Source organism: Octodon degus, unplaced genomic scaffold (genome assembly GCF_000260255.1).
Source record: "Octodon degus isolate 3935 unplaced genomic scaffold, OctDeg1.0 scaffold00215, whole genome shotgun sequence".
NCBI classification, from domain to species: Eukaryota; Metazoa; Chordata; class Mammalia; order Rodentia; family Octodontidae; genus Octodon; species Octodon degus.
Window position 1 is genome coordinate 2,635,105 of NW_004524791.1, and position 7,929 is coordinate 2,643,033.

Genomic DNA, 7,929 nt, shown 5'->3' on the forward strand with positions numbered 1-7,929 from the left:
GGCTGGCCCTCTTTTTTTTTTTTTTTTAACAGTTCAGCCCCAATCTCCCCCCACCCCTTGCATCTTGGTACAGAACTATAGTTTTTTCTGATTGTACTATACACTGAACTGTACTCTATACAGTTCTATTATAGTACAGCACTGCATGCAAGAGTTAGGCAAATAAAAGCAAAGACATCAAGTTGGAGGTTCCTTTGATTATTTCTTTGTTCTGCATATTTTAACATACATGCTGTGTACAGTTCCTTATTTAGCAGTGGGTTCACTTTAACAACCAGGTCCCTGGAATGGAACTCAGTCCATTAAATGAGGAACCAGGTGTGGTGGTGCATGCTTGTAATCCCAGCACTCAGGAGGCTGAGGCAGGTGGATCACTGTAATTTTAAGGCCAGCTTAGAATACATACTGAGAACCTATCTCATAAAACTAAAACAACAATAATAAAATGAATATATAAGACAATAAAATTCAAGATAGGGAGTTTTTATTTTATTTGCAGGATTGGGAAGCATTCCCATTGCATTTGCTTGAGGAAGATTTTCTCATTCTTCTTCTCCAGGACTTCACAGACATGCCCCCCTGCGCCCCCCACTTTGCTTCCCAGGGGTCCTGTCATTACCCTTGTTGTTGTTTCTCCCTGGTCTCTGCCCCCCTGGCCATGCTGTGGGTTTCTGTTTATCCCATCAGTACACAGAAGATGTAGATTGGGCTTCATCTTCCTAGCTGGCCCCCACAAAGTCTGATGTTGAATTGTGTGCATGTGGGCTCACTGCTGTCTTTTTTTGGTGCCAGGAATTGAACTTGCGCTTGCCAGACAGGTGCTTGTGCCACTGAGCTATATCCCCCGATCCTCACAGCTGTTTTTCTTTTTCTTTTTCTTTCTCATTCTCTCTTCCTGTCTCTCTGTCTCTTTCTCTGTCTGTCTGTCTGTCTGTCTGTCTGTCTCTCTCTCTCTCTCCCACCCCCCACCCCCAATCCAGGGATCAAACTCAGGCCCTTGCACTTGCCAGGAAGCACTTATTCCACCAAGCCACATCCCTGGCCCTCTCTCTCTCTTTTAAATGTATTTGGTAGAGGGTCTCGTACACAGCTTGGACTCGTAGTGATCCTCCTGTTTTCAGCCTCCCCAGTGTTGGGATTACAGGCATGCACCACCATGCTTGGACTCAGTGGCTGGCCTAGCATGCCTTGGGGGGCAGAGCTGGCACTGCATGTGGTGCTGGGGATCGAACCCTAGTCCCTGTGCTTGCCTAAGCAGGTGCTTAGTATACTGAGCTATCTCGCCAACCCTTTTAAAAATACTTTGGTTGTAATCTAGCACCATAAGATAGATTTGATTTGGTGTGTTTGATAGTATGCCTAGTAATATTTCATCTAGTGCTAAACATTGTCAATTTTACTTTGTTGTTGGCTGGGTAGTTTTGTATAATATTTCTGGTGCTTTGTTCTGGGATCTGGACAGTTCCTTGGATTCAGTTTGCTCCTTTCAGCTCTTGCTTTTAAGATTTGGAGGATATAGTGGGGCCCAGCTTGGGCAAATGATCCTAATTCTTGCACCCATTGTGTGTTTCAGGATCTGGCTAGAACAATGAGCCAGGACAAGTTTGTGGTGTTGTCCTGTAGGGGACCCTCCACATGCTCCAGGGCTCTTACTTTGTTTAGTTCTCTTAGCCCTGCCGTCTCTACAGCCTGTGGCAAACACAGACTCTCAGACTTCGTAATGATCTTGTGACTTTCCTGTATGTTCTTCCTGTTTGAGTTGCAAGCTGTAGCAGAAGCTGCTACCATTCTGCTTTGTGTAGTTTTGTTTTTGTAGATAAGGTCTCTGTAATTCAGGCTGGCCTCAAATCGATGCTCCTCCTACCTCAGCCTCCCAAGTGCTAGGGTTACAGATATGTGACACCACACCCGGTTTTATGCAGATTTTAAAAATATAGTTTTATTTCATAACATTAAAAGTAGTCTGATTCACAGGAGAAGGGAGGACACCCTTGCAGCTGCAACTCTGGACTGGAGGAGGTGACTGCATGGGCATCAGGTTAGGGGCACTCATAGGCTGGTGTCCATGCTGCTTTTTGGAGTTAGGAAATTTACTGTGGTTGTGTGTAGGAAATTTACTGTGGTTGTGTGTATGTTAGCATTAGGGTAAGGTGTAGTGGGACTGAACTACATTGCAGCTTTTTTGTAAACCTAAAATATTTAACAGATTGATTGATTGATTGATTGATTGACTGATTTCAGGGCTTTGCTGTATAGTACAGGCTGGCCTTGAATTCCTGGTGATCTTTCTGCCTTAGCCTTCCACGAGCTGGGATTACAGGCAGGTGCCACCACACTTGGCTAAAAAACACTTTAAAAGATCTTAACATATATGGGTGCAGTCTTCCAGAAATTTCTCACCAGTATAGAACATAAAACCTGAACTTGTGTTTTATACGTAAGTACATGCACCTGGCCCTGCCCTTCATGTGAATGGAGCACTTCTGGGCCCCCTTTAAGGTCCCTTTGTTGTTCACTTGGTGCCACGCCTCAGAGGGTCTTACTGTGTTTTTACTTGCTGGGCAGTGCTCCTCAGTTGACCCTGCTATCTCATTTCTTCATCATTCTGCGGCAGGAGTGGGACCTCTGTGCCTGACCCTGTCTGTGGCTCTGGGTAGGATGACGACTTCTTGTATCTGAGGGCAGACAGTCCTCTTCCTTCTAGGAATATCTGAGACAGTCTTGGCTTGGCCGAGGTAGCCTCAGTGCTCACACAGCATACTTGTGTGCACATGCATGTGTGCCCCCAGCTCTCTCATGGATCCCTTAGTGTCCCTTGACCTGTGTTGGCAGGGTAATGAGCTCACCAGGAGGAAAGTCCACTTGTGCATAGCTATGGCAGGCATGGTACTGAGTTTTCAGCTCCCATTTTATGAAGATGTTGCTTAAGAGATTCCATGGTGTTGGCAAGATTTGATCTGAATAGTTAGCAGCTATTGTTTTCCGTAAAAATGTAGTGCCTTCTACAGGAGTCTTTCTCACCTACTGGAAGGTAAGGGTTAAATTAGCAAATGAAGGGTTGTGACTTCATCTCTGCTTATGTGCTTCTTTTTGAAATAGCCCTCTACTGGCATCTTTCGGGATGAAAGGCCCCTGAGCTGTGGTAGCAACCCTGAATCATGTTTGCCCCTGAGTTGCAGCTGTCCTTGCAGGGGAACTGTAGCAGTGTGTTTCCTCAGAGATCTGGCTGGGTGGAGTGTGCCTTTTACTTTCTGAGTCATAGCCACAGGAGGCCTGCTGCTGGGGAGTGTTTTGGGGGCACATATTCAAGTTCTCCCATAGTCAGAAACGAATACCAGGGAAGAGCTCTGGCAGGTTTCCTACATCTCTGTCTGATTTTGCACATCTGGTTGCATTGCCACAGAAAGGGAATGCTGGGCTCATTGTTTAGCTTCATTACTAAGTGTAAGAGTGATTGTTGACAAGGGGTCGTTTTGAGTCATATTAATAGAACACGTTGTGCAGTAGGTTCCTTTTCAAAGTTTTTTTGGTTCCCTTATTTTTTGACCTACTTTAAAGTTAGATAAAGGGGGCCAGGGGGATAGCTCAGTGGAATAAGCGCTTTCCTGGCAAGCGCAAGGGCCTGAGTTCAATCCCCGGTTCCACCAAATAAAATAAAATAAAATTAGATAAAATGTTGATCTGAAACGCTATTATTTTAATTTGACAAAACTACTAATTGTCCTTTACCCTCACTTTGTGGACAGAGTGTTTGTGTACCCTGTTTGTGCTGTCCTGCAGCTTGAACCAGAGAGGTTCATATATGCCAGACAAGCAGTCCTCTGCCAGTGAACCACACCCCAACCATTTTTCCTTAACTTTTTAAAGTTAATTGAAAGAAGATAGAACTGTTTTATCCTTGAATAAAGCGGGTTCAAATATTACAACTCAGCCCTCTGTGATTTGTTGTAAAGATTTTGGGGTTGACATGGAGCAGATAGCAGATGAGAATTGGACCATTTCGTCAGAGTGAATCAGATGCTTGGGACCTTTTGAGACCCAGCCCGTGGGATTGTTCCTGCTGCGGCCCTTGCTCTGCACCCCCGAGGCCCAGCAGCAGAGCTGAAGCAGGCACAGGCCTGTGTGGTCTTGCCACTTATGCTTTCTGTTAGCAGTCATGAAGACTGTGCCAGAGGGATTTTTGACAAAGAGTGTGGGCAAGGGATTGTACCTACAAGTCTTTGAAAGTGTTTGAGCAAAATAAAAAAACACAGAATTGTGACTGCCAAGGACAGCCACTGTCCTGGTGCTCTCAGCAGAACGGGTGCCCACCTGGTACAGTCCTGCCCTCTGCCATTCCCACTTCCAGTGGGCTGAGGAGCTCATGGCCAGTAGGCCTTTTCTTATCTTGCAAGTGGGTGAAAGTTTGTTGTACCTTGGAGGGTGACCCTAGCAGGGCTTCCACAAAGCTCCACAGTTCGGCGGAGCATCTCAGAAGTGGCATGTCACACCTGTTTTGACGTGGTGAGTGAGGCAGATCAGAGCTCTTTATCCCTGTCGTGCAGGCTGTAGATTCAGGCATTTGCAAAGCTTGCTCTTTACCACAGAGAGTGGGAATTTCTTGGAACCTTCTGGAAACAAGTTTCCAGAAAGTTTCTGAAAAGGTACATTGAATGAATCTTAGAAGATTTAAAGTACTCATGTTAGGGATGTGTACAAAGCATCTGGGTGATTTCCCATAGAGTACAGTGGTCTGTTTAGAAAACATGGGAAAGACTTAAACTTTGCAGTTTATTTATGGCTTAATGGTTGGCAGAATTGGAAATAGTGTTGGGTGCTTTCAGCTTTGTTTTCTCTTCCTCAGTGCATTGACTTCCTGTGGAGGGAGGTGCTGTGTTGTGGACTAAGCAGCAGGATAAACTGGAAGACAGACAAATGGGCCTTCTGCCAACTGCCCCTCCCCCCCGACTTTTTTTTTTTTAATTTTATGTATTTGGTACAGGGTCTCACTATTCAGCTCAAACTCATAGTGATTCTCCTGTTTTCAGCCTCCCCGGTGCTGGGATTACAGGTGTGTACCACCATGCTTGGTCTCGGTGGCCAGTTCACTCACTGTACCTGGGGGTGGGGCCAGCAGGGCATATCTGCTGGGGATGGAGCCCCAGTCCCTGTGCTTGCCTAAGCAGGCGCTTAGTGCGTTGAGCTATCTCGACAGCCCCATTTTTATTCTGAGTGTCTTTTTGACACAAAAAGTGTATATGCATAAACACAGCCACACCACCCTTTTTCAGCCTGGGCAACAAGTGTCCAAACCCTTTGAATGTGTAGGGTATAGTAAAATCAGTGAGGCAAAAAATAATTGTTTCTGTAACTGGTAATCTGACGGATGCCCCTTTGCCATGAAAAAAAGTCCATTTTCAGTTTGTTTCATGGCTTTTAATCCCTCTTGACAGGAAAAAAAATCAGACTTGGGTAATTTGTGCTGATCTTCATCAAAAGGCCATTCTCTAGGTCTAGAGTCAGTGGTGTCAGGATATCTTTTATGACCAGGTTCACGGTTGCTAACATGTGGCATTACAGAAGTGGAACTGCTAGCCTTTGGTTTTGGTGGCTCCTCCACTGTTTGGGTAAAGTCCAGCTTCACCTTAAAATTTGGAGAAAAATACCAGTTTGCCTTTTCTGTATTTACTTTGTCAAGTTTTTGTTTGTTTGTTTGTTTGTTTTTTGGTTAAAGGACACAATCTTCCTTATCATTACATGGTCCATACTGCAGATTAATACCAGTTTCTTGATCATACAGATTTCTGTTTTCTACTTTTTCTGAGGTTTTTGGTCTGGTCCTGATGTGAAGAATGCATTTGCCCAGAAGTGAAACATCTTGTCCTTTTTTAAAGTATCTTGTTCTGTCTGTGGAAGAGCTTTTATTTTGATGTCACTACATAACAGGCTGGGGACAGGGGAGCTCAAAGCACATGAGCTCCTCTTTCCCTGTGTGGGTCCTGGATGGGAGCACTGCATCTTCACCTTGAGCTGGCAGACCACAGACTAAGGCTCGTAAGTTCTGCCATTGAACATCGGAACAGTTTCAGACATCATCTTGTGAAACAGTAGTGGCACAGTCAATAATCCAGATGACTGTGTACCAGGCAGATACGCAGTACACATAGTGTCTCTGGTGGGGAATCGTTAACTCCCTTTTTGTCTGTGGTCCTTCACAGGGAAAACGTTTCTTGCATCTTAGTCTGTTTGTGCTGCTGTAGTAAATTACCTGAGGTTACCTAGACCTGGAAGCTGGGAAGTCTAGATCAGGAGCCCCCAAGTGCAAATGGGGCCTTGTTTAGGCATCCTTGGAGAAAAATGTGGTGTCCCCACCAGGCAGAGGTGGAAACAGAAAGAGTCTGTGCTACTTTCCCTGTGGGCCGCTGTAGACCTTGTAGTACCACCCTAAGATGGGCCATGTTTCAGCATGTTAATTTTGGGGCATTTAGACATGAACTCTTAGTGGGAAGTTTAGCAGCTTAGAAAGTTTTCTCTCTCCAGACTGCTGCATAAAGCCCCTTCTTAGTATGTTCTCTCACATGTTCTTGTGCGTAGCATGGTTTGACAATCCATGGGTCATCTGTTCAGCTTGACTTTTGCTGGGGAAATAAATATAGGTTGTTATGAGTATGCAGCAGGACCATTGGCCACCTGCTTGAGACAAAAGTAAGGCGAAGTTCATGCCCTGAGTATCTTTCCTCTTTCCTCCTACAGCTCCTTGATTGGGCTCACTAGTCTGGTATGTTATTGATTCTTGGGCACCCTTCTGAACTGGAATGTGGCTCAGGGACAGGCACATGGCTAGCATGTGTTTTGCCCCAAGCATCCTTCCATCCAAGAGAAAAGGACCCTCTCGGTGTGGAGCTGTGGAGATTCTGGGGGCTCTTTGTCTCTGTTGTTTATTTATTAATATATTTATAGATAGTACATATTTGATGATCACAATCATCATAGGGAATTTGTACAATAACATACTATGTGTTAATCGCAGTCCCCATTCCCCTCCCCTCCCAGTAGTGTATGCAGGTAGGTGTTGTGTTCTGGATTTCAGTTCTATTTTGATACCTAGGTGACTATTTGACTTACATTGTAGTATTACTGGCTTGGAATAATCTCAGAGCAAGTGGCTACCTGCACAGCAGGGGGAAGTTCCCTCCTTCTGGACAAGACTAGCTTCTTCCTGAGGTGCACTTGCCCTTATGTTTCCATATGCTGCCTGTTTGGGATCTGGACTTAGTGGGTGGCACCAGTGCGGTTGTCTGGGTGTGGTTGAGAACTGGCTCTGCAGGAGCGTCCTACAGGTGTGCCAGGTCGTTCCTTCTGTGCTTTCTCCCCCAAGATGGGAACCTGGGCTTGGCACAAGTTTTAGCATTCTCTTTCCTGAGGGGCGTGGAGGGTGAGAGCTGCTGTAAATCTTCCCAGTTGCTGTGTTGGGAGAGTTGACCTTAGGAGCTAAGGTTGATTCTTGTGGAAAGCTCCCAAGTGGAGGGGCCCTTGGATTCATGTGGAAGGGCGGTAGGCGGTGAGAGTCCAGTGCCTGTGTAGTTGGGTTCAGGTTCTTGCCTTTTGCCCTTTCTGACTTTTTACCTGCTGACCACCCCTGGGAGGTTCAGCCTCCTGTTTTTCCTTCCTAGTGAGTTCATCTTCTGCCATAGACACATTAAGCAGCAGGAGTTCTCCAAGGCTTGGACTCCCACAGAAATCAGCCTGCACTGTGTTAGAGCCTATCCTCTACTGTGTGGAAGGACTGTGTGGGCCATACCTCCTCCAAAGCAAGGTGCAGGGCCTGCTGTTGTCCCAGAGCAGCTAGAAGTTACAGGTGGAGGGAGCTTCTGGATTTTCTAGAGAATCTTACATCCCACCAGTTTCTCTCTCTCTCTCTCTCTCTCTCTCTCTCTCTCCCCCCACTTT

At 45.8% G+C, this 7,929-nt stretch overlaps 1 protein-coding gene and 1 pseudogene across 2 annotated transcripts in view; one reads left to right on the forward strand and one right to left on the reverse strand.

Moving 5' to 3' along the window:
• LOC111813708 overlaps positions 1-7,929 on the reverse strand; it is a 97,405-nt pseudogene that overhangs the window by 81,036 nt on the left and 8,440 nt on the right.
• Positions 1-7,929, forward strand: part of Ankrd11 (ankyrin repeat domain 11) — a 181,956-nt gene that overhangs the window by 79,687 nt on the left and 94,340 nt on the right. The gene's annotated exons all lie outside the window — the stretch shown is intronic.